Consider the following 24,715-nt stretch of genomic DNA (forward strand, 5'->3'; position numbering starts at 1 on the left):
ATAATTTTATTTTTACATTAGTGAAACATACATGACTTGTATGTTGTATTTTCCTCTTATGTCCCCAATTAGTGAACTTCTTGAGGGTGGAGACCAACTCCATACCCCCAGTCAGTTGGACATAACTGGTGCTCAGTAGAATATTTTCAAGGAAGGACACCTGGAAGGTGGCTAGAAATGCAGGAGCCTAAGAGTAAGAACAGGTACAGAAGGAAGACGGGGACAGGAATATCATTCAACAATTTAATGAGTACCTGGACCGGTGTTAGGTGCTGGGGATTCAGTGATGACCAAGCCAGTTAGGGTCCCTCACGGGACATCATTGTAGAGTTCGTGGTTATGGTTAAGGATGTAAGTCAACCAAAGAAAATGTACTCCGTGAGCCTCAGCACTAAAGAAAACCATAGATCGGAAGCCCCAGCATTTGCAGGATTCTGGCAGTCCGACAGCGCAAAGACATGAATAATAAGATATTAGTAGGTCAAGTGAAATACTTTCATGTGATTGAACTTGACCGGGCAAAGGGTGTGATGGGAGATAAAGAGCGCAGAGAGCAGGGTGCGAGTCCGAGATAAAGGGGTGTGGCCGACCGGGCGCTGCAGTCAGCTTTTCTACGCGTGGTTTCGTCCCGCAGCACCAGGAGGCCGGTCAGTGGGGTTTTTCCAGCCCACCGGGAGTTAAGACGGGCGCGCTGCCTGGCTCCCACTCCTCACCGCCCTTTGTGAAACGCCTCCATTGTGCTTCATTGGTGGAGTCCAGTCCACTCCGCGAGGGCTGAAAGGTGAGGGCTGCGCGGTACTTGAGTCTCCAAAAAAACCTAGGTTTTCCCCCACCCCAATTCAACCCTCTTCCCTTTCCCCCCGCTCCTGCAACTTCCTCGGGCCCTCCCCAGCCCCTCTCGCCTCCCGCGCTCGGCCTGGGGGGCGGGGCGAGGGCTCCGGGTTGCGCGAGAGTTCGCCTTAATCCCGCGAGACTCGCCTGCCGCTGCTGCTGCCGCCGCCTCTTACGTCTTTCCCTTTGACAAGTCGCCGCTGCTGCAGCAAAAATAAAGGACGCGGCCACCGCCGCCGCCGCTGAGCGGGGCTTTTGTCACAGGGTCCGCGTCTCACCCGGAGCCGCGTATGGTAACGCCTCCTCTTCTGTCTTCCTGGCCGCCTCTGCTTGCGCCCCGCCGGCTGGGCAAGGCTGGCCGCAGCGTTCCGGGGCCGCTGCCGAGCGGGGCGCCGGGGTCCCGGGTGGGCGGCCGTCGAAGGCCTGAGGGAGCCCTGCCGGCGCGGTGAGGCCCCATGGCCCCAGGGGCTTCTCGCGACCCGGATGCCTACGAAGTCACGTTAGAAGCCGAGCCGCTTGCCCGAGAGGGCGGAGGGACCCGCCCCTCCGGCGGCTGGCTGTACGTGTCCCTTACAACCATCCAGGGTCGCATCTCTGACCTTTTCCTTCACCCCTTTATCCGCTAACGAGCGCCCCTCCCCTGGTTGGGGCCAGGTGGGCCCGGCGCGGCGGCCGACTTTTTTTCCAGATCCTAGAGCTGCGACCCCGGTGTCCCTCTCGCGGCCACCTTTCGAGGGGTGGAGGTTCAGGTTGGGACGCGGTGTCTTTCTCACTTCCTCTGCTTTTGGGTGGGGGCAGCTCATCATCTGGTAAACCTTTTTCCAAATCTCCCGCCTCGGTAAAATAATTTATAGCCTCTGCTAGCAGGAGGGGAGACGAGATGCATTGTTTAGTCTTTGGAGTGAGATGAGGATGATGATGACAGGAGTTGCCCCAGAGAATATGGTGATGGGTGGCATGTTCACGGGAGACAGGAGGAAGACAGGAGCTGGTAGGTACCACATTTCCCAGGAGGTTATGTAAAAGATGTGTTTTCCATCCTGGAGAGCTGTGAAGCACCGGGACATAATTTGCCTTAATTTTAAAATATCTGCAATACTGTGTTAAATATGGATAATCAGAATAGTAGGAATACCAAACCTGAGCAAACTAACACATCATTGTAATTCCATTTCCAGAGATAACATTTCATGGTTAACATTTTGGTGTATTTCTAACAGACACTTAATTTTTTCAAATAGTACCTGCCTCATTCTTGATTGGGTCTTTCCCATTTTATATATATTGCAAAAATGATTTGTTTTATTTGAGTCACATCTTTGGCCTACTTGATTAAATCTAGTTACTTGTTCATTATCACTGGTTGGACTCTGTCATCACTATCTCTTTCATTGGGCCTATCTCTTTAAATGATTGTTAGCTAAATGGTTTTAAAAATCAAACATTAAAAAAGTATCTGCTTGGATCTCGTACATTACATGTTTTTGCAGTTGTGCCTGAGGTGGATGGTGAAAAGGAGCAGCGTTTTGGAAAGCAAATAAACTTTATTCATAGAGGGAAGAAACCTGTTTACCTCGAGGTTTATACAATTGATTTCCATTGGTTATTTTTAGGCCAAAATAGTTACGTGACATTGTTTGTTTCATAGTGCTTTTTTGATTGGGATGGGGTGGATGTGTGCCTTTGATTATGTAGGTTTTTCTATAGCGTGTGTTTATACTAGCAAAATTGAGTGTCCTAGGTGCCTGTTTGCACATATATATGACTTCCTTGATTTTATTTATTTTTAAAAAATATATTTTTATTGATTACAGAGAGAAAAGGAGAGAGAGATAGAAACATCAATGATGAGAGAGAATCATTGATAGGCTGCCTCCTGCACGCCCTCCACTGGGGATAGAGTCTGTAACCTGGACATGTGCCCTGACTGGGAATGGAACTGTGACCTACTGGTTCTTAGGTCAACGCTCGACCACTGAGCCACACTGGCACATCCTTGACTATATATATACTAGAGGTCCGGTGCACAAATTCATGCATGGGTGGGGTCCCTCAGGGTGGCCTGCAGAGATAGGGCCCCAGCTTGCGCCCCCAGCCTTGCAGCCCTGCAGCCCCGCCTGGCACCCCGCCTTGGCCCAGCACTGCCCCTCACCTGCTCCACCATCCCCACCCCCTACCCCTGTGGCTGGTCACCGCCTGTGGGCGATCGGGTCCCGCTTGCACCGCCTTGATCTGGTGCTGCCCGCTCACCTGCTCCACCAACCCACCACAGTCCAACTCTTGTTGGGGTCCATTGGGGCTGGCAGCGCCTCCACTACCGCCTGCCATGTTCCGCACCGCCCTCTGGTGGTCAGCACAAGTCATAGAGAGCAGTCGAACTCCTGGCCCAACGACTAGCTGAGGGGACAATTTGCATATTAAGCTTTTATTATATAGGATAATTATGTCATTTGAGAAAATAAAGTATTAGGTAGGGCAAAGAATAGTCTTGTAATATTTCCCCCAATCACATGATAGGATTAAGTGGCAGAATCTAGGGAAGTTGGAAATCTAAAGGCTTTTAAAATTAGGATAGATTGTCATCTGTCTGGGGTTGTCATTGGAATGGATTAAATGGCCTATTAAGGCCTCTTGAAATTCTACACTTTTATGAATTTTGCTTTCCTAAGGTTCTTATCACTTTGTTTCTTAAATTTCTAGTCATACTGTTTGCATATGACACTTCTCATTCATTTGCTGGTCATGTAGGTATTTCACTCTCAATATAGACATCCAGGTGGTGCATGGACGAGAAAGCAAATATAGACAACCACTTAATCTGCTTATTGATATAAATGTGTACTAAAAATCCCATTTGATTAAAGAAATTTAGAAGACTGTGTTGTTTATTGAACTGGATTGGTCAAGTAGAGGATGCACATCGTAAATAGCCATACAATTCATTTATCCCAAGCATTTTTCCCTAAGAAAGACAAAATGGCTTTCTTGATATTTGAAACAAAAAAAGAGGACTGGGTACATTAAACACTTGATTTTTTAAAATTCAGATTTTCAGAACTTAAAATAACAATGACTGTGGTTTGTAGTATGGAGAGACATTTGTGTTAGGATAAAAGCAAATTGAGGCCCAAGCGGCTCAGTGGATAGAGTGTTGGCTTGCAAACCAAAGGGTTCCCGGTTCGATTCCGGTCAAGGACACATACCTTGGTTACAGGCTCCTCTGTGGTCCAGGGCGTGGTTGGGGCACGTGCAGGAGGCAACAAGTCAATGTGTTTCTCTCTCTTTCCCTCTCTCTTCCACACTCTCTAAAAGATCAATAGAAAAATTTCCTCGGGTGAGGATTAACCAAAAACAAAGCAAATTAGCTTGTGAAACAAAACTTGAATTTTATAGTTGAACAACTATGTAATAATTAAAAAATGCTATAATCTATTGTAGATAATTTTTTAAATGTAATTATAGCTTTGGTTTAACAGACAAATGAAATGCGTTCTTACATGCACATACTGCAGATTATCATGATGTTGAAAACATAAAAAGTTGCTTATGTCATTTAAAAAGAAGTTTGCAAAGCCAGTAAAGTCACAACAGCTAGCAAATATTTTTGATAAAAACATTTATAAGGGAACATAAAGTATGCAATTAATTTTTGAGATGCCAGATCTTATTTTTATGAGTTTAGCCGAGAAGGAAGGGTGATGGAGGTGGGAGTTACATTCTTTTTAATATATATTTTTATTGATTTCAGAGAGGAAGGGAGAGGGCTAGAGAGAGAGAAAAATCAGTGATGAGAGAGAATCATTGATTGGCTGCCTCCTGCATACCCCACACTGGGGATCAAGCCCACAACCTGGGCATATGCCCTGACTGGGAATTGAACCTTGACCTCCTGGTTCATAGGTTGACGCTTAACCACTGAGCAACACCAGCCGGGCTATTTTTATGATTTTAGTTTGTTTTACTGTCATTTACTGGGCCCTCTAAGTTAATTGGAATATTAAATTCCAGATGAGATCCCTGAGCAGGGAAAAAGGAAATTGAATAAGATGACTGATTGATGGCTTTTATTTATTTTCAGCTGTTTATTTTGAAATAATGTTAGACTTATAGAAATGTTGCAAAAATAGTACAGTTTCTATATACCTTTCACACATCTCCTAATGTTGACCACTTACATAACCATAGTACCATGATCAAAATTAGGAAATTAACATTGGTATACTACTATTAACTAAACTAGAGTTTATTTTTTTCTTTTCTTTCCTGACCTTGACATGATGAATACTGGTCAGTTATTTGGTAGAATTTTTCTCATTTTGGGCTTCTCTGATATTTTTCTAGTGATTAGGTTGAGGTTATGTGTGTTTGCAAGAAACCACAGAAGTGATCTGTCCTTCTCAGTGTATCATATTAGAGGGTACATGGTGTTGATGTATCTTACTGCTAGTGATATTTTAACCTTGATGACTTTGTTAAGGTGGCCTCTGCTGATTCTCTACTGTAAAGTTACTATTCTTTATACTTTGAGATATATTGTTTCTCTTCAAACTTTCTCTCAGTGATTTTAGCAACTGTTGGTGGGTCTTGTCTGCAACAGTTATTACTGTGACATTTGCCTAATGGTAATTTTGTGTTTTTTTCTTTTAAAAAAATTTTATTTTGTTGTCTAAAGTATTACAAATAGTAGTACATTTATCTCCTTTTTTTCCCCCTTGACTTTCCCCCAGCCTCCCCTAACCCCTGGCACACGCCCTCATTCCCCACCCCCCCCCCCCCAAGTGTGTTGTGTCCATTGGTGTGCTTATATGCATGCATACAAGTCCTTCGGTTGATCTCTTTACCCCCCTCCCCAACACTCCCTAGCCTTCCCACTGTAATTTGACAGTCTGTTCAATGCTTTACTGCCTCTGCATCTACCTTTTTGTTCATCAGGTTATAGTGTTCTTTATTTTCCATAAATGAGTGAGATCATGTGGTATTTTTCTTTCATTGCCTGGCTTATTTCACTTAGCATAATGCTCTCCAGTTCCATCCATGCTGCTGCAAATGGTAAGAATTCCTTCTTTTTTATAGCAGCGTAGTATTCCATTGTGTAGATGTACCATAGTTTTCTAATCCACTCCTCTGCTGATGGGCAATTAGGCTGTTTCCAGATCTTAGCTATTGTAAATTGTGCTGCTATGAACATAGGGGTGCATATATCCTTTTTGATTGGTGTTTCTAGTTTCTTGGGATATATTCTTAGAAGTGGGATTACTGGGTCAAATAGGAGTTCCATTTTTAGTTTTTTGAGGAAACTCCATACTGTTCTCCACAGTGGCTGCACCAGTCTGCATTCCCACCAGCAGTGCATGAGGGTTCCTTTTTCTCCGCATCCTCGCCAGCACTTGTCGTTTGTTGATTTGTTGATGATAGCCATTCTGACAGGTTGTGTTTTTTTCTTAAAATAGATTTTTAATTAATTTCAGAGAGGAAGAGAAAGAGAGAGAGAGAGATAGAAACATTAATGATGAGAGAGAATTATTGATCGGCTGCCTCCTGCATGCCCCATACTGGGGATCGAGTCTGAAACCTAGGCATGTACCCTGACCAGGAATTGAATGGTGACCTCCTAGTTCATAGGTTGATGCTTGACCATTGAACCACATCGCTGGGCCTAATGTCGATTTTGTATTTCCCTCATTCCTTTTGCATTTATTATTGGAATTCTTCTGTAAGGAAGAGATGTCCCTTCTTCATTTTATTCATTTATTTATTTATATAAGTATGATCTCTTGGGTAATTATTCCACATATTATAATCTAGTAGTAATATTTTATTGCTCACACTGTTTCAGTTTTGGCCATTAGGAACTCTTTCACGTTGCCCTTCACCCTTTTTTGAGCACTGTTTTATATCCTGGCACCATAGACTATTCCATGCTTATTTTGTATCTTTCCTGGAATCAACCACTTCTCTCTCTAAGGAGCTTTGCTTCCTTTTATTGGAGAATAGAATTTAAATCGAAATCTGGATGCTAGGTTTGCTCATTATTCCTAGGCCCTCAGAGGACAGAGCTAGGAGATAATATGTTATATACTAAACCATCCATGCATACACACATTTATTTCTATATATAGTAGTATGAACTCTATATGAGTTCATATTGCTATCTTCTACTCTAGTCCAACACCACAAGGTTCATTCCAACTTGTCTCCTATTCTTATAACTTTTTTTACTGAAGTGAGAAACCTGGCTCTCATCTGTAGTATACTAACTTATTTATTCACTTTTAGAATGCACATCAAGTAGTTACGATTGCTAACCCATGCCCTTGTGAGAAACATAGTTGCTAATTAAATGCAGTATTTGTATACAGCTTTTTGGTGTGTGTCTTTGGCCTTATAGTATCTGACTCAAAATACTGTTTTCCAAAGTTACCTAAGTTTGTTTTTTTCTTCTCCACTCCTTTTAGTGTGGTTATGTTATTAATCTGTAATGCAATTAAGTTCTTTTCTTACTCTTTTCCATTTTGGGTTTCCCCCAGTCCTGGTTGATTTTCATTATTTGTATATTTACATTGTTATATGAAACATCACTGCTACTAAACATGAGTACATAAAAGGATATACTTAGAGAAGTATTACTTCTTATTCCTGCTACCCTATTGCCATCCCCTCTGCTCCCCACCTGTTTTCTATGTCCTGTAGTTATTAACCAGTCTCTTAAGTTTCTGGTTTATTCTTCCTCTATTTCTTCTACACAAATGAACAGATTGTGCGTGTTTTCTTATATTTCTTTTTTCTCATACAATTCTTTAAATTGAGATACAATTCATATACCATAAAACTCACACTTTTGAAGTGTATGATTTAGTGGTTTTTAGTATATTCACAAGGTTGTGCAACCATCACCATTAATTCAAAACATTTTTATCATCCCCAGAGAAATCCTTGTATCCATAAGCAGTTAGTTATTTCCCATTCCCCCTTCCCCAGTCCCCGGTAATCACTAGTCTACTATCTTTTTTTATGTAATTGTCTATTGTGGACATTTCATGTAAGTGGAATCATATAATATGTGGACTTTTGTGCATGGCTTCTTTCACTTAGAATAATTTTTGAGATTATTCCATGTTGAAGCATGTATCAATACTTTATTCCTTTTTATGGCTGAATGATATTCTGTTGTAAGAATATACCACATTTTGTTTCATGCATCAATTGATGGATTTTGGTTTTTCTTTTTTTGCTATTATGAATGATACTTCTGTGAACATTCATGTATAAGGTTATGTGTGGACATATGTTTTCAATTTCCTTGTATATATAACTTAAAGTGGAATTGCTGGGTCATGTGGTAACTTTAACTTTTTGAGGAACTGCCAAGCTGTTTACCTTTTCTCTATTTTTTATATGAAGAGTGACATGTAATACTCTTTCGAACTTTACTTTTATCACTTAACAGTACAGTATATCCTGGAAATCACTTCAAATCAGTTCATTCTTTTGAAGAGAGATTTAAAAAGTATTCTTCACTTTTTTTACAGCTGTATCCTACTCTACTGTGAGGATGTATCCTAATTTATTTTAACTATTCTTCTACTGATGGGCATTTAGGTTTTTTCCTGTGTTTTGCAATTATAAGCAACTAGAGGCTCGATGCATGAAAATTCATACAAGAGTAGGCCTTCCTTCCCCTGGCTGCTGGCACCGGTTTCCCTCTGGCACCCAGGACCTGGGCTTCTCTCCTCTGGCCACCAGCAGCACCAGGGACCCTGGCTCCTTCCCTCTTCTGGCCACTGGCAGGCGCCCAGGACCCGGGCTGGCTTCCCTCGGGCCGCCCGCAGGCACCCAGGACCCCGGCCAGCTTCCCTCCGGCCCCGGCTTTGTCAGGAAGGACATCTGGAATGATGTCTGGAAGACGTCTGGTCTAATTAGCATATTACCCTTTTATTATTATAGATTATAGATGTTGCAAAAAATGACCTGTGCAAATGTATTTTTGTCTTGTTAGAGGAATACCTTTAAGATAGATTCATATCAGTGGGATTGCTGGGTCAAAAGTTAAGTGCATATGTAGTTTTGTTAGGTATTGCAAGTTTTTCTCCAGAAGCATTGTACTAATTTGCATATCTACAAGTAATGTATGAGAGAACTTGTTTTCCCTACAATATGTTTTTTTTTATACCAGAGATAACTGATTTTAAAAAAAATGCTCTGTAGTCTTTTTAGTGACCCATTGTGGGAAAGACTTAATGCCTGCAGTTGGCAGGTTCTTGTAACTCGAAAATGAAATTCATTGTCCATTAATACTGCACTGATACATGTAGGTTATTATGTGCAGATGAAATCGATTGGGATGCAATTTCTGGTCTAGACAGGATTGTTCATTTGAAACCTTTTGCATTTAATGGAGGTGCTGCATTGATTCATAATATCCATGTTCAGAAAAAATACTTGAGGAGTTTAACAGGATAACTGAAATTATAAGGAGAATATTTTTTTCTGTAGAGTTTGTATGATATAATAGTTATTGGTTCACATTGTATGCTAGCTATTTTGAACAGTATACACAAGATATATTGACACCATGGTATGGGAGTTTTTTTGACCATTAATGGCCATATCTGGAACCTTCTATATTTCCATAAGAAAGAAGGCCAATTTTAGGAAGATTAATGGAGAGTTTACAAGTTCTGAATTAGGATACACAGATTTTAGTGGTGCCAATAACTAACATGAAAAATATCCTTATCTTATAAGGTAACAAGCTCTATCCAGGGAGGCTGGAAATTTAGGTTCTTTCTGGGAAAGGGCACTGTTTAGGTGCTTGGAACACATTAATGAAAAAACAGATTCTTGCATTGGAGGACCTGACATTCTAGTTTTCTGATGAATTGATGTTCTCAGGAAAACAGATGCTGAATGTTGATTATGAATGGATCCAATAGAGGTCTGATGTAGTCTTAATTAAAGTGAAATCATCTTTGGTGCTATAAAAACCCAAATAATACTTCGTTTTACTGGTTACAAAGAGAAGGCTATGAAACATCACAGAATGGTTACTTATTTTGTCTATCAATCTTTCTCATTTTATTTTTAAAAAAGACATTCTTACTAGAGGCCCAGTGCACAGATTTGTGCACTTGTGGGAGTCCCTCAGCCTGGCCTGTGGGGATCAGGCCAAAACCGGCCCGGTACATGGATTCGTCCAGGGCGTGTCCAGCCTGTCTCACCCAGTCCCTATCGGGCCATTGGGGGCCGATTGGGGCTGTCTCGCCCAGCAATTAGGGTTGATTGGGGCCGGCTGATCGGGGAGGGATCCCGGGAGGTTGGCCAGCCGGGGAGGGGCTACTGAAGGGCTCCAGGGAGTGTCCGGCCCGTCTTGTCCAGTCCTGATCGGCTGGACCCCAGCAGCAAGCTAAAGTACCAGTCAGAGCATCTGCCCCCTGGTGGTCAGTGTGCGTCATAGCGACTGGTCGAACGGTTGAATGAACACTTAGCATATTAGGCTTTTATTATATAGGATAGGATTGATTTCAGAGAGGAAGGGAGAGGGAGAGAGAGAAACATCAATGATGAGAGAGAATCATTGATTGGCTGTCTCCTGCACGTCCCCCACCTGCATTGAGGATCAAGCCCGCAACCTCGGCATGTGCCCCCACCGGGAATCGAACTGTGACCTCCTGGTTCATAGGTCAGTGCTCAGCCATTGAGCCATGCTGGCTGGGCTCTTTCTCATTTTATTGTATGTATGTGTGTATTTATTTTTAATATAAATCCTTACTGTTGAAAGTATTACATATGTCCTTTTTCCGCCCCATTTCCCTCTCTCTCCCCTCTCCCCCAAGCCTTCACCACCCTATTGTCTGTGTCTATGGGTTATGCATATACGCATATGAATTCATTGGTTGATTTCTTTCCCCCTTCAACGTCCCCTGCCTTCCCTCTCTTTCTTTCTTTCTCATTTTAAATGATTCTTAGTCGTTGTCATTATAGTAATGGAATAATAATAGACATAATAGTATAGGACAGGGTTTTCTCATTTGGCATTCTATGAGTGTACTAAACCCTAATGTTTATTTGGACACTCATTGTATGTAAAGAATAGACTTCTCTTTAGTGCATCTAGAATGGGACTAGCTATGTACCATGCTTGGGAGAATTGAGAAAAGGTTCACTCCAGTATTCACGTGAAGTTCTGTGGTTCCAATGATGAACACCAGTTCATGGCTATTGTAGTCAGATCTGGGTTTTTTTTCTTCCTAACTCTGCCATATATTAGCAGAGCGATGTTGGACAAGTCCCAATCTCTTAGCTTCAGTTTTCCTGATCTATAAAATGGGAATAATGATAGTTGCTTCACATAGGGCTGGTGTGAAGATTAAATAAAAAAGTATTTCCAATCTACGTTTATCCATTTCTTTGGCTTTAAAAACTATCTGTATATCTTCAGCCTAGACCTGAAGACCCTGCGGTCCAGTGTCATAGTTCATCTGTCTGTTTCACATTTCACTTGTCTCTCTGGTAGGCATCTCAAACTAAACTTACACAACACAGAAGGTGTGATTCCTACCATCATCATTTCCTATGAAACTATTCTTAGTAAAAGGCAGGACTATTTAATAGCCACTCAGGCCAAAAGCCTAGATATCATCTGTAATTCTTCTCTTTATGCCCTATAACCAGTTCATCAGCACATCCTCTTGGCTCTGTCTCTTGAATATATTTTTAATCTGTTCACATCTCATTATCTCTACCTTAATATTCTGGTCTAAACCACCTCCTCATCTGTTTAGATAATTACGATATTCTCGACTGGTTTCCCTTCTTTCTCGCTTGACCTCCCATAGTCTATTATGCACTTCATAGCTAGGATGATCTTTTTAATCAATCAGATAGACCACTCTTTTATTTAATATTTTACAATGACTTCCTCTTACAATTAAAATGGCCAAATTCCTAGCCATGGCGTACAAGTTTCTGCATGATATAGTTAGTTCCTGCCTACCGTTCTCTATTCAGTACACTTCTGCTATACTGAACTTCCCTATATTTTTTTGATCATGCTAGGTGCATTCCCAGGGCTTAATATTTGTTTTCACTCTGTTTGGAGTGTTCTTCCCTCAGGTCTTTGCTTGCTTCCTTACATCATTCAGAGGGGTTCTCCGAGTCGACCTCTTTAGAGAGATCTTCAACGATCACACTATAGAAAACAGTGGTCATCTATCTCTCCTCCTTGTCTCTCTTGCTTTATTTTTTATGGCATTTATGTGTCCTGAAATTTAATGACTTATTTGTCTACTTATTTATTATTGTCTTCCTCACTAGAATGTAAAGTTCATGAGAGCAGGAACCTTACATGTCTTGTTCATTCCAGTGCCTAAAGACCCTGGCCTATAGTAAGCCAGATGCAGTTCTAGGAAGTTGTCTATGGAATAAAATTATCTCTATTTTTTTAAGGTTTTAAGCCAAAGGAAAACTATTAAGTCAGTTAAACAACCCAACAGTACTTTGGGTATGAACACTTAATTATGCATAGGATGTGTTACGTGACATGTAAAAAATAAGTTTGGAGTTCAGCTCTTGTGCTTGTTGCAGAGTTTAAGATACTCCTTGTTTATCATCTAATTATAATGGTAGTGATGTTGATGTAATAGTAATATTTTCTCTTACTTTGGCAAAGGAATATTTTCCTCACTCTAAACTCTTGATTTAAAGTCTCTGTTGATTTTTTTTTTTTTTAAATATATTTTATTGATACTTTACAGAGAGAACGGGAGAGGGATAGAGAGTTAGAAACATCGATGAGAGAGAAACATCGATCAGCTGCCTCCTGCACACCTCCTACTGGGGATGTGCCCGCAACCCAGGTACATGCCTTTGACCGGAATCAAACCCGGGACCCTTCAGTCCGCAGGCCGACGCTCTATCCACTAAGCCAAACCGGTTTCGGCTCTGTTGATTTTTTAAAAAAATATATTTCATTGATTTTTTACAGAGAGGAAGGAAGAGGGATAGAGAGTTAGAAACATCGATGAGAGAGAAACATCTATCAGCCGCCTCCTGCACACCTCCCACCGGGGATGTGCCCGCAACCAAGTTACATGCCCATGACCGGAATCGAACCCGGGACCCTTCAGTCCGCAGGCCAATGCTCTATCCACTGAGCCAAACCGGCTCTGGCAAAGTCTCTGTTGATTTTGATTTTGGGGGCAATGCATTGTTTTCCAAGCTCTTTTTAAAAAAAACTTAACAGAGTAGCATTTATAGGAGCCTTTTAAGTTTTGCCATGTTTTAAGACCTTTCCTATTAGTCACTATACCATAAAACTGTTTGGCCATGAGCAATTTTATGATACAATTCAAGGAAGCAGCTTTGCTGTATTAGAAATATAGGATAACCTAATCTAGAAGTAGGAAGATTATATTATTTGTGTGTTACTATAATTTAAAACCATTTGGGAGCTAGTATCTTTTATGTAAGATTATCATTGAACTTTCTTATACAACCAAGTATCCAGTTATATATAGTATAATGAAATTTTGTCAATTATATGGTTATAGTTTCTATTTCCTCAAAATTGCTCATTTCTTTGAAAAGAAGGGATTATGGAGAATGATGGAGAGGTTTCTATAAATTAGTGAAGGTGGTATGGTGGAATAGATAGATGCACACATAATGGGTAATACTTATTGAGCATTTACTGTGCACCAGTCACTATTCTAAGCACTTTCATTTGGACTATCTTTAAATCTGGTTGAACTGTCTATTATTTAAACCACGTTTAAATAATTTTACAGATAAGGAAATTAAAGCACAAGAAAGGTTAAGTAACTTGCCTAAGATCACACAACTAGTAAGTGGTGGAGCCTGGATTAGAATTCAGAAACAAGGGGGGTGTTGGTGGAAATTGTGGGGGGCAGAACATGGAAATGGCCAGCCTCAGTTCAATGGTTTTAGCTGATCTAAAATCGTAGCCAAGTAATGTCATATGGGTAGGATATAGGTGTTCAGAAACTCACAATTACAGTTAGAATTTTAGGTGCTGCATGTTGCTTTGACTTCTAAAAGAATGTTTCTAATTCTGTTCTTCCAAAGCGGGGGAATAGATGTTAGAAGAGAACAATAATTGGTATAAGTATTGGACTTTTCTATAGAAAAGTAAATATTAGTGAATCTTTATACTCTGAAATAGGAAGTTTTTCTTGGTAGACTTTGAAACTCAATGGTATTAAGGAGCAAGTTTAGTCTGCCACCTGTCTAAAGTACAAACAAGTTGTGAAATAATAATGACTTACATTTGTATATTGCCTTTCAGTTTACAAAGTACTTTGGTAAACATTTTCTTAGTTGATCTTATAATACCTCTGTGAAATAGGCAGGGTAGAAATTATACCATTTGACAAACTTCCACAGAGGAGAGAGGTAGCTGCCTACAGAAAGAGCCCTTGAATAACCTGAGTTGCCAGACCCTCTTTTATGAAGATCTATACATAAAGAAAGTTGCTATTCCTGGCAAAACTGCCAGAATGTGAGTTGTAGACGTCTGCATTGTATGGTGTTATGGGCTTAATTTCTTAAGTGATTGGAAAGTTGCTTAATCTGGAAGTAGAAGATACTTGGCATGATGAATGGGCAAAGATGGCTTGTTATAATTAGCATGTTTTTAATGTTTGTTAAACCGAAAGCCTGGGCATTTTAAAGAAATACGTATAATTTAGTTTAAAATTATAATTTTAATAGCAACGTTGTAATCTTTTTTAAACAAGTATTTTAATTAAAACCTACTAGTTAGGCTGATATTGTAGATTAGCATAGAGGTGGGGAGCTTTACTTTTCTGAGGTCAAAAAAGAAAGTTTGATAGCTTCTGAAAAGGCTAATGTAACATATAGCCTTAGTGAAATGTTAATAAAAGTTTACGGTATTTCCTGTTTCCTTTGTTCATTTTGGGGTAGTTGGAATTGCTTTGGTTCATTTAAATTGGTCTGAGTTGTTAAGTGGGACTATCAAAATTCTTAAAGGTACCTTGTATGAGGGAATGAAGTCAGATGCAAATTCATAGAATAACTTCACTTTATAGTATATGCGACTTTGTTTTGCACAAATCTAAGGAATTGCTGAATATTTTGTATTCTTAGTATCTTTTAGTTCTGTGTTACTTTCTTTTGCCATGGTGCTCTTTTGCAACTGCCTCCTTATCACCACCCTTTCTCTTGTGTTGTGCCATCTGTTGGTTTGACTCTTGACTTCAGAGTAGGAAGGCAGAAAGGGTATTTGTACACAAGATAAAACTAGTCCTGTTTGGAGCTCAGTGAGCTGGAGCGCTTCTGCAATAAGGTTGCTGCTGATAAATTCCAGAAGTACCATAGGCCCATAGGACTTAGAATAGCGATTTTCAACCCTTTTCACCTCATGGCACACACAAACTAATTACTAAAATTCTGCAGCACACCAAAAATATATTCTTTGCCAATCCGACAAAAAAAAGTTATTATTTTGATTCATTCACACTGTACCTGATCTTAGCCAAAAGGCTGAGAATTGATTAACATAATATATCAATATCATGGTTATTATTCCAATTCAATACATTCCAGACAATTACAGATATTCCTCATTCATTTTAATGATTGCCTTGAATGTCAGTGTGTATGTATAATTTATTTAACCAGTTGCTTATTGGTGGACTTTAGATTCTTTCCCTTTTTGTTTTTTACCTTATTTTTCTTTTTGCTATTCTAAACAAGGCTGCAAAAAATAGGATATTTTTTAGTTTAAGCAATACCTTATTTCTTGATTAAAACTGAATTGTAAAAGATTAAAACTATAAGGTAAAAATGTTGATTGGGCCTAGTCTTGTACCTTCTAAATATTCTTAAAATTCATCTCACAAGCCCAGTACATTATTGCTCTTTTATTTTAGATCTCAACTCAACTTTTGGGGTGTCTCTTGTGTCTTGGTCACTCTGTCCTCTTTATTCCCTTAGTATTATCCATAGCTCCTGTTGGGTAACTTTGTTATGTAATGTTACCATATTGTGTTGTAATAGCTTATATATCCTTGTCTTATTCTGGGTTCTGAGTCATTTAGAAGCACTGGACTTTCTATTTAATAGACCTTCCTACTGTGGATCCAAATTTTGCACATTTTTGTCAAGTTCCTGGTAAAAATAAATATGCATTCCTTGTTAAAATTAATATACAGGGTAGGGCAAAAGTAGGTTTACAGTTGTTCGTTTGGAAAATAATACAATAATTAATAAATAATAATACAAGAATAAACTCTGTGTTTGTGTATACTCACAATTGTAAACTTACTTTTGCCTCACTCTGTATAGCTACAGAAGACTTTTAAAAAAATGTGCAAATAGGACTGACCTTACTTAGTTCATTAATGAATGTGCTAGGGTACAACCCTTTGATTTTCCCTCCCTCCCTCCTTCCTTCCTTATGAAAAGGTGAAAAGGTTACTTTTTTAAAAAAAAATTTATTTTATTGTTTAAAGTATTACAAATAGTAGTACATATGTCTCCTTTTTTCCCCATTGACCTCCCCCCGGTCTCCCCTACCCCCCGACACATACTTGCCCCCCCCCTCAGCTTCTTGTGTCCATTGGTTATGCTTATGTGCATGCATACAAGTCCTTCGGTTGATCTCTTACCCGCCCCCAACCCTCCCCTGCCTTCCTGCTTTAGTTTGACAGTCTGTTCAATGCTTCTTTGCCTCTCTATCTATTTTTGTTCATCAGTTTATAATGTTCTTTATATTCTACAACTGAGTGAGATCATGTGGTATTTATCTTTCACTGACTGGCTTATTTCCCTTAGCATAATGTTCTCCAGTTCCATCCATGCTGTTTCAAATGGTAAGAATTCCTTCTTTTTTATAGCAGCGTAGTATTTCATTGTGTAGATGTACTACAGTTTTCTAATCCACTCATCTGCTGATGGGCATTTAGGCTGTTCCCAAATCTTAGCTATTGTAAATTGTGCTGCTATGAACATAGAGGTGCATATATCCTTTCTGATTGGTGTTTCTGATTTCTTGAGATATATTCCTAGAAGTGGTATTACTGGGTCAAATGGCAGTTCCATTTTTAATTTTTTGGGGAAACGCCATACTGTTTTTCCACAGTGGCTACACCAGTCTGCATTCCCACCAGCAGTGAAGAAAGTTACTTTTAAGTCAGTTTGGTTTTGGTTCTATTTTGTCTCTCCCATCCCCATTTCTTTTGATGCTATCAGATAGTCTTAATTTTGTTTTTTTTTCTCCTCACAATCATATTCACATATTGATACTCTGAGATTTTGTGAGGAGTTAGCTATAGTACCTACTTTCAACATTTTTGCTATTTCTTCATTATTTATTTTAGCAAACCTCATGAGAATGCTTTCTTGAAGTATAAATTGGATATGTCATTGGGTTCAGTGAGGATAAATTTATAAAAAACATTATGATTGCCATGATTTAAGCTTTAGATCAGTGGTTCTCAACCTTTTTAATGCGGCGACCCTTTAATACAGTTCCTCATGTTGTGGTGACCCCCAACCATAAAATTATTTTCGTTGCTACTTCATAACTAATTTTGCTACTGTTAATGAATCGTATATAAATATCTGTATTTTCCGATGGTCTTAGGCTCAACAGCAGCGGTTCTCAACCTGTGGGTCATGACCCACAGGTTGAGAACCACTAGCAGGGTCGCCTGATGTAATAAGAGTTCAAATAACTCCTATATTGTCAATAAGAGTTACTATATTTCTAATGCTATACTAACTTCCATGATGGAATATAAAAGAAGGAACTTAAAATAGTTGAGATTACTTCCCTTTGGGGTTATATATTGAACAGTTAGAGACCATACAATGCAATACCTAACATTATTTTTACAGTTTCAAAGTACTTCTCTGTAAGAGACATGGAAATTCCAAGATCAGAAAGATTGTAGGTTAAGCTTATTAGAACAGGTTTAAGTGGTACATGAAGGAAGTATAGGATTTGCTAGGAAGAGAGGAAGGGGTGGACATTCTAGGGGGCAGTAGAATGAGTAAGGGTGGGAGTGAACATGTCCCAGCTGAAGGATGGTAAGGATTGGTAGGGATGCCTGCCTGACAAGAGTAGAGGGCTGCTGAGGAAAGAAGCATGGGGTAAAGATTTGATTGGTTGAAAGAAACAGTTGCTTGTGAGTCGTGGAAAACAGTGAGGAATTTTCAGCCTCGGGAACTATATCACTTAGGGTCCTGGCAGGAAATAAATGGACTACTTATAGAGGTTTGGGTAGGATTAAGGAAAGCAACAAGGGATTGGAAGTTCCCAGGGCTTAGTGATATCAGGAGGCCATTAATATTTTTAAGCCAGAGGGGGCAAGAACAAGAACACTGAAGCCTGATGAGAGCTGGAGCAATGGAAGCCAAACCAGTGGAGAGGACCCGTGGCTGTAGAGGAAAGGTTCGAAGGTGGGAAGAGGGAAGTAAGGACCCCAGTTTCTTTTTCTTCTCATCCTCTGATTTCCTGCTATTGCCTCTCATTGGCCTGACCCAATTGAAGGCCAAGGGAACTTGGGCTAGTGCTCAGCCTTAAAGGGCACAAAGCAGAGCATGGAAGGAGAGAGATTAAGCTTGGGAAGATTGAGGTTAAATAGAGAATGCCTAGCCCAGAACCCATTTAAAATTATTGTAAATTTGTAAGCAGAGGAATGTTTTACTGAAAATGCTCTTTGGTATAGTAGATTTTGAGGGTCTGAAAAAAAATTACTTCAGGCAAAATTCTAATTTATAACAAAAAAGGCAGAATGCAATCTATTATCTGATTTATTTTCATACCTCATGGGGAACCTCCACAGCTTCTTAATTTTTAACCACTTCACGTGGGTGTGGGACCTACCTGTTCCTAGTCTCCATCCCTCCTATGTGTCTTCTGTATATTCTTAGTTATAGAACTTCAGTTCAGCTAGACTTCAGGTGGTTCTCAATAATGGTGTTCTGTAATTTAGTGGTAATTTTGATGTGGTTGTGAGAGGATGTCAGTACTGAGTTTACCTGCTGAGCCCTTAATGTGCTTTTTTTTTTTTTAAATCCTCACCTGAGGATATGTTTTTTTTTTTTGTTTTTTTTTATATATTTTTTATTGATATTTCACAGAGAGGAAGGGAGAGGGATAGAGAGCTAGAAACATCGATGAGAGAGAAACATCGATCAGCTGCCTCCTGCACACCCCCTACTGGGGATGTGCCCGCAACCAAGGTACATGCCCTTGACCGGAATCGAACCCGGGACCCTTCAGTCCGCAGGCCGACGCTCTATCCACTGAGCCAAACCGGTTTCGGCCTGAGGATATGTTTATTGATTTTTAGAGAGAGAGAAACATCGATTGCTTGCTTCCCGTACTTGCCCTAACCTGGGATCAAACTCTAAACCTAGGTATGTGCCCTGAGCAGGAATCTAACCCTGAAAGGTTAACATGGGTGGTGTGGGTGAGCAGGCTAAGTAGCCATCTCAGACGGTGATTTAAGAAAAATTGAATTTATTTAAGGAAAAGGGTATGGAGGGATGGGATATCAAAGGGAAGGGGTGTACAGCATCGAGCCCTTGGGTAGATGATGGCAGCACCTAGGAGCTGGAGTTTCATTCTTTTTTTTTAGTATATTTTTATTGATTTTAGAGAGGAAGGGAGAGGGAAAGAAAGATAGAAACATCAATGATGAGAGAGAATCATTGATTGACTGCCTCCTGCACCCCCTTTTGGGGATCCAGGCTGCAACCCGGTCATGTGGCCTGACTAGGAATTAAACCGTGACTTCATGGTTCATAGGTTGGTGCTAAACCACTGAGCCATGTCGGCTGGGATAGAGTTTCATTCTTATATGCAGTCATTGGCAGGAAGCTTTTGGGCCATTGGGTCTGGGGGCTGAGTTGGTGGGCTTGGAATACTGATGAAATGCAGGTGTGCAATCAGGTGTCGTCAGGACAGTTTCAATTCCTTATATGGTCCGACTCCTGGTGTCAGTAAGTTTTTCCTGGCCTTTGTCCCCTGTAGCAGGAAGCTTACAAATGGCCGCCGTTAAGGATTATATTGCCCTATAGACCTAACAAACCCGAAACCATTTGATGTATAGGACAATGCTCCAACCAACTGAGCCACCAGGCCAGGGCCTTAATGTGCTTTTTGAAGAACAAAAGTTTTAAATTTTGATGAAGTTCACTGTATCAAATTTTTGAGTCCTATTTAAGAAATCTTTGCCCAATCCAGAGTTGCTAAGATATTTTCCTATTTATTTTATTATTTTTTTATAGTTTAACTCGTACATTTGGGTCTGTGAACCAATTTGAGTTGATTTCTGTATATGGTATGAAATTAGGGTTAAGGTTTATTTTTTCCTATATGCAATCTAGTGTTCCAGCCCCCTTTGTTGAGATTGTCTTTTCTCCAGTAAATTACCTTGGTATCCTAGTTTAAAATCAATTGGCTATATACTAGAATGTGTTGGGTCTATTTCTTGAGTTTCGATTCTGTTCTGTTGATCTCTCTTGATATCAGTTTTGCTTACTCTAGCTTTATAATAAGCCTTAAAAACAGATAATGGACTTTCTCCAGCTTTGTTCTCTTTAAAAATTGTTTGCTTTTCTCAGTTTTTTGCACGCCCTGAAAATTCCTGATGAGAACTTTGAAAAGTGTTTTGTTGTTGCTACCTGATTGTGATCATTTAATGTTACCTGGAGATAATGGCTAGGAGAAAACCGATTTTATCATAGTACCAGGACTCTAAGAATGAGCTGAATTGGTAAATAATTCCTTAAGCCTTTTTAATTTTAAAAAATTTAGAGTGATATAGAACATGTGAAACCACCATGACAGTGACAAAAAGTAGCATGATTTAGTCATTAAGAGGTTGGGTGTCAGTCTGTTCTGGTTTGAATCCTTACTCTCAGTTACTGGCATTGTGACCTTGGATTAAACTATTTAGCCTCTCTGTGTCTTTTTGTTTCCTTCCTGGCAAATGGGAATAATAATAGTACCTATTTCATAGAGTTGTTCTGATGTTAAGATAACACATGTAAGTATTTAGCACTAGTGTCTGCCATATAGAAGGTGCTCAAAGAATGTTAACTGCTAAGAAATACTCAAATAAACCTGGAAAGGAAAAAAAAGATAATGTTAACTGCTATTACTGCTCTCTTCACCTAGAGAATGTTAGAAACTTCATAATTTGATAAATTCTCTTGTAGGAAGTATTAAGTCTACACCTATGTTTAAATCCTCCCGCTTTCTTCATTTATTTCAGTTTAGAAAGATAGTGGTAGTGCTATTTGGTTTATTTCCCAGTCTTTTGGTAATTTTTTCTTTAAAATCAGGAACTAGACAAGGATGTCCACTTTTACCACATTTATTCAACATAGTTTTAGAACTCTTAGCCACAGCAGTCAGAGAAGAAAAAGAAATAAAAGGCATCCAAATTGGGAAGAAAGAAGTAACATTTACATTATTTGCAGATGACATATGCTATATATAGAGAACCCTAAAGAATCGACCATAAAACTGTTAGAACTAATAAATGAATTCAGTAAAGTAGCAGGATATAAAATTAACATTCAGAAATTGGTTGCATTTTTATATAGGAACTAGTTGCCTGATGCACGAAGATTCGTGCAGAATGGGCCTTCCTTATCCTGGCTGCCGGCACAGCCTTTGTCTGGCCTGGAGCCGCCTTTCTGCCTTTGCTCTGCCTGGAGCTGCCTTTCCACCTTCCCACACTGCCCAGAGGCCCGGAGCGGCTGGGGCGGTGTGAAATGCCTGCATTGTCGCCATGGTGACGATGCGTCCCGCCCCCGGCCGCTGGGCGCCTATGTATGCAAATTAACCCGCCATCTTTGGTGGGTTAATTTGCATACTCACTCCTGATTGGCTGGTGGGAGTTGCGAAGGTATGGTCAATTTGCATCTTTCTCTTTTATTAGTGTAGATAATAAACTATCAGAAAGAGAAATGAAGAAAAGCAGTCCCAATTATAATTGCATCAAAAAGAATAAAATACTTAGGACTAAATTTAACCAAGGAGTTAAAAAAGACCTGTACTCAGAAAAGTATAAGACATTGAAGAAAGAAATTGAAAGTGATACAAATAATTAGAAAACAATACCGGGCTCATGGATAGGAAGAATTAATATAATTGAAATGTTCCTATTACCCAAAGCCACCAACAGATTCACTGCAATCTCTGTCAGAATACCAAAGCAATTTTCACAGAACTAGAACTAATATTCCATAAGTGTATATGTAACCATAAAAGACTATAATAGCCAAAGCAATCTTGAGAAAGATTTTTAAAAATTCATAGATACAGAGAACATGGAGATATCATGCTACTGATACCAAACTATACTTCAAGACTGTAGTAATCAGCCCTAGCTGGTTTGGCTCAGTGGCTAGAGCAGGGGTGGGCAAACTTTTTGACTCGAGGGCCACAATGGGTTCTTAAACTGGACCGGAGGGCCGGAACAAAAGCATGGATGGAGTGTTTGTGTGAACTAATATAAATTCAAAGTAAAGGAGCGGAGGGGAGAGCAAGAGAACCCTCCGCTCTTTCGGCTCCGCGGGCCAGATAGAACAGCCGAATGGGCCGGATCCGGCCCGCGGGCCGTAGTTTGCCCACGGCTGGGCTAGAGCATCAGCCTGTGGACTCAAGGGTCCCAGGTTCGATTCCAAGGACACATGCCCGGGTTGCAGGCTCGGTCCCCAGTAGGGGACGTGCAGGAGGCACCTAATCAATGATTCCCTTTCATCATTGATGTTTCTATCTTTCTCTTCCTCTCCCTTCCTCTTTGAAATCAATAACAAACAAAAAAAGACTGTAGTAATCAAAACAGCATGATATTGGCATAAAAACAGATACATAGGTCAGTGGAACAGAATTTGGAGCCTAGAAATAAACCCATGCCTATATAATCAATTAATATTTGACAAAGGAGGCAAGGACATACAATGGGGTTATAGACAGTTTATTCAATATCTGATTTTGGGAAAACTAGATGATACATGTAAAAGAATGAAACTGGATCACTTTTTTTGCACCATATACAAGAATATCTCTTTAATCTCAAGATGGATTAAAGACTTAAGTGTAAAATCCAAAAACTTCTAGAAGAAAACGTAGTCAGTAAACTCTTCCACATTGTTCTTAGTAATAGTTTTTTGGATATGTCTCCCTGACAAAGTAAACAAAAGAAAAACTACACAAATCAGACTACGTCAAAGTAAAACGTTTTGCACAGCAAAGGAAACCATCAGTATAACAAAAAGAAAACCTAATGGGAGAAGATATTTGCCAATGATACATTTGATAAGGTGTTAACATCAAAAGTATATAAGGAACTCATACAACTTAACCAAAAATATAAACAATGCGATTAAAAAGTGGACAGAGGATCTGAATAGACACACAGATAGCCAATAGACATGAAAAGTTGTTCAACATCACTAACACAAGGGAAGTACATAATGAGATGTCACCTCGTACCTATCAGAATGGCTGTCATCCATAAATCAACAAACAACAACTGTCAGGATGTGGAGAAAGGGAACCCTTGGACATTTGGTGGCATTGTTAATTGGTATAACCACAATGGAAAATAGTATGGAGGTTCCTCAAAAAGTTAGAAGTAGAACTACCACATGACCCAGCAATTCCACTTTGGGTATTTATGTGAAGAAATCCAAAACACTAATTCAAAAAAATATATGTACCCTTACGTTTACTGCAACTTTATAGTAGCCAAGATAAGGAAGCAACCTAAGTGTCCATCGATACACGAATGGATAAAAGAAGAGGTAGGTGGTACATACATCAGGTGGGATATTACTCACCTGTAAAAACGAATTAAATCTTGCCATTTGCAACAATGTGGATGGACCTCTATGGTATTATGCTAATTGAAAATAAGTCAGAGAAAGACAGATACCATATGATTTTGCTTATATGTGGAATCTAAAAAATAAAATGAACAAACAAAACAGAAATTCATAGATACAGAGAACAAATTGATGGTTGTCAGATGGGAGGGAAGTTGGGAAGATTGATGAAAAATGTGAAGAGATTAAGAAGAAGGACTTGCCAGTTATAAAAATAGTCATGGGGATATAAGGCACAGCATAGGGAATATAATAAATACTATTGTAATAACTATATAGGGTGTCAGATGGATAAGCAACTTACTGGAGGGACTACTTAGTAAGTTATAAAAATGTCTAGTCACCATGTGGTACACCTGAAACTAATATAATATTGTATGTCTGCTGTAACTGAGAAAGAAAAAGAAAAAGTGTTTCATGGTGTTATTAACTATCTTACAGATTTTTATGATAACTTAAAAGGATCTGAAATCTAGTAGGTGCTCAGTAAAGGTTTGTGAATTTTAAATTCTAATCTTTCAAATTTATTCATATTTTAGTACCCTTAATCATGTATAAAATGAAACATTCCTTAAAAATTTCATAAGATGCCCAGCTGGTATGGTTCAGTGGTTGAACATTGACACATGAAGTAGGAGGTCAAGGTCAGGGCACATGCCTAAGTTTTGGGCTTGATGCCCAGCCAATCAATGATTTTCTCTCATTGATGTTTCTATCTCTCTCCCTCTCCCTTCCTCTCTCTGAAATAAATAAAAACATATTTTTAAAAATTGCATAAGATGTCACTGTTGGAAAATGTATTTGTTGTTGAATGGACTTAAGTGATGATTCCCTTTAGTTGTGGACTAGATTTAGTTTAAAAAAAAAAAAATAATCCTGAGTTTACTGGTGGTTCAAATGGGCAAACAAATTATCTTCAGATTGATTTTAAACAGGGACTTTTGTCTACCAAATTATAGAAACGAACATAAGGTTTGAACAAAACCACAGTAAA

At 39.4% G+C, this 24,715-nt stretch overlaps 1 protein-coding gene across 7 annotated transcripts in view; it reads left to right on the forward strand.

Annotated features, from left to right (window-relative positions):
- The first annotated feature begins 969 nt into the window (after positions 1 to 969).
- HERC1 (HECT and RLD domain containing E3 ubiquitin protein ligase family member 1) overlaps positions 970 to 24,715 on the forward strand; it is a 184,558-nt gene continuing 160,812 nt past the window's right edge. For all 7 annotated transcript variants that reach the window (XM_080659702.1, XM_080659704.1, XM_080659705.1 and 4 more), the window contains exon 1: positions 970 to 1,124. The gene's annotated coding sequence lies outside the window, so the exon portion shown is untranslated. The remainder of the gene's footprint in view (positions 1,125 to 24,715) is intronic.

This window comes from Plecotus auritus, assembly GCF_963455305.1.
Source record: "Plecotus auritus genome assembly, chromosome: 1".
Classification (NCBI taxonomy): Eukaryota; Metazoa; Chordata; class Mammalia; order Chiroptera; family Vespertilionidae; genus Plecotus; species Plecotus auritus.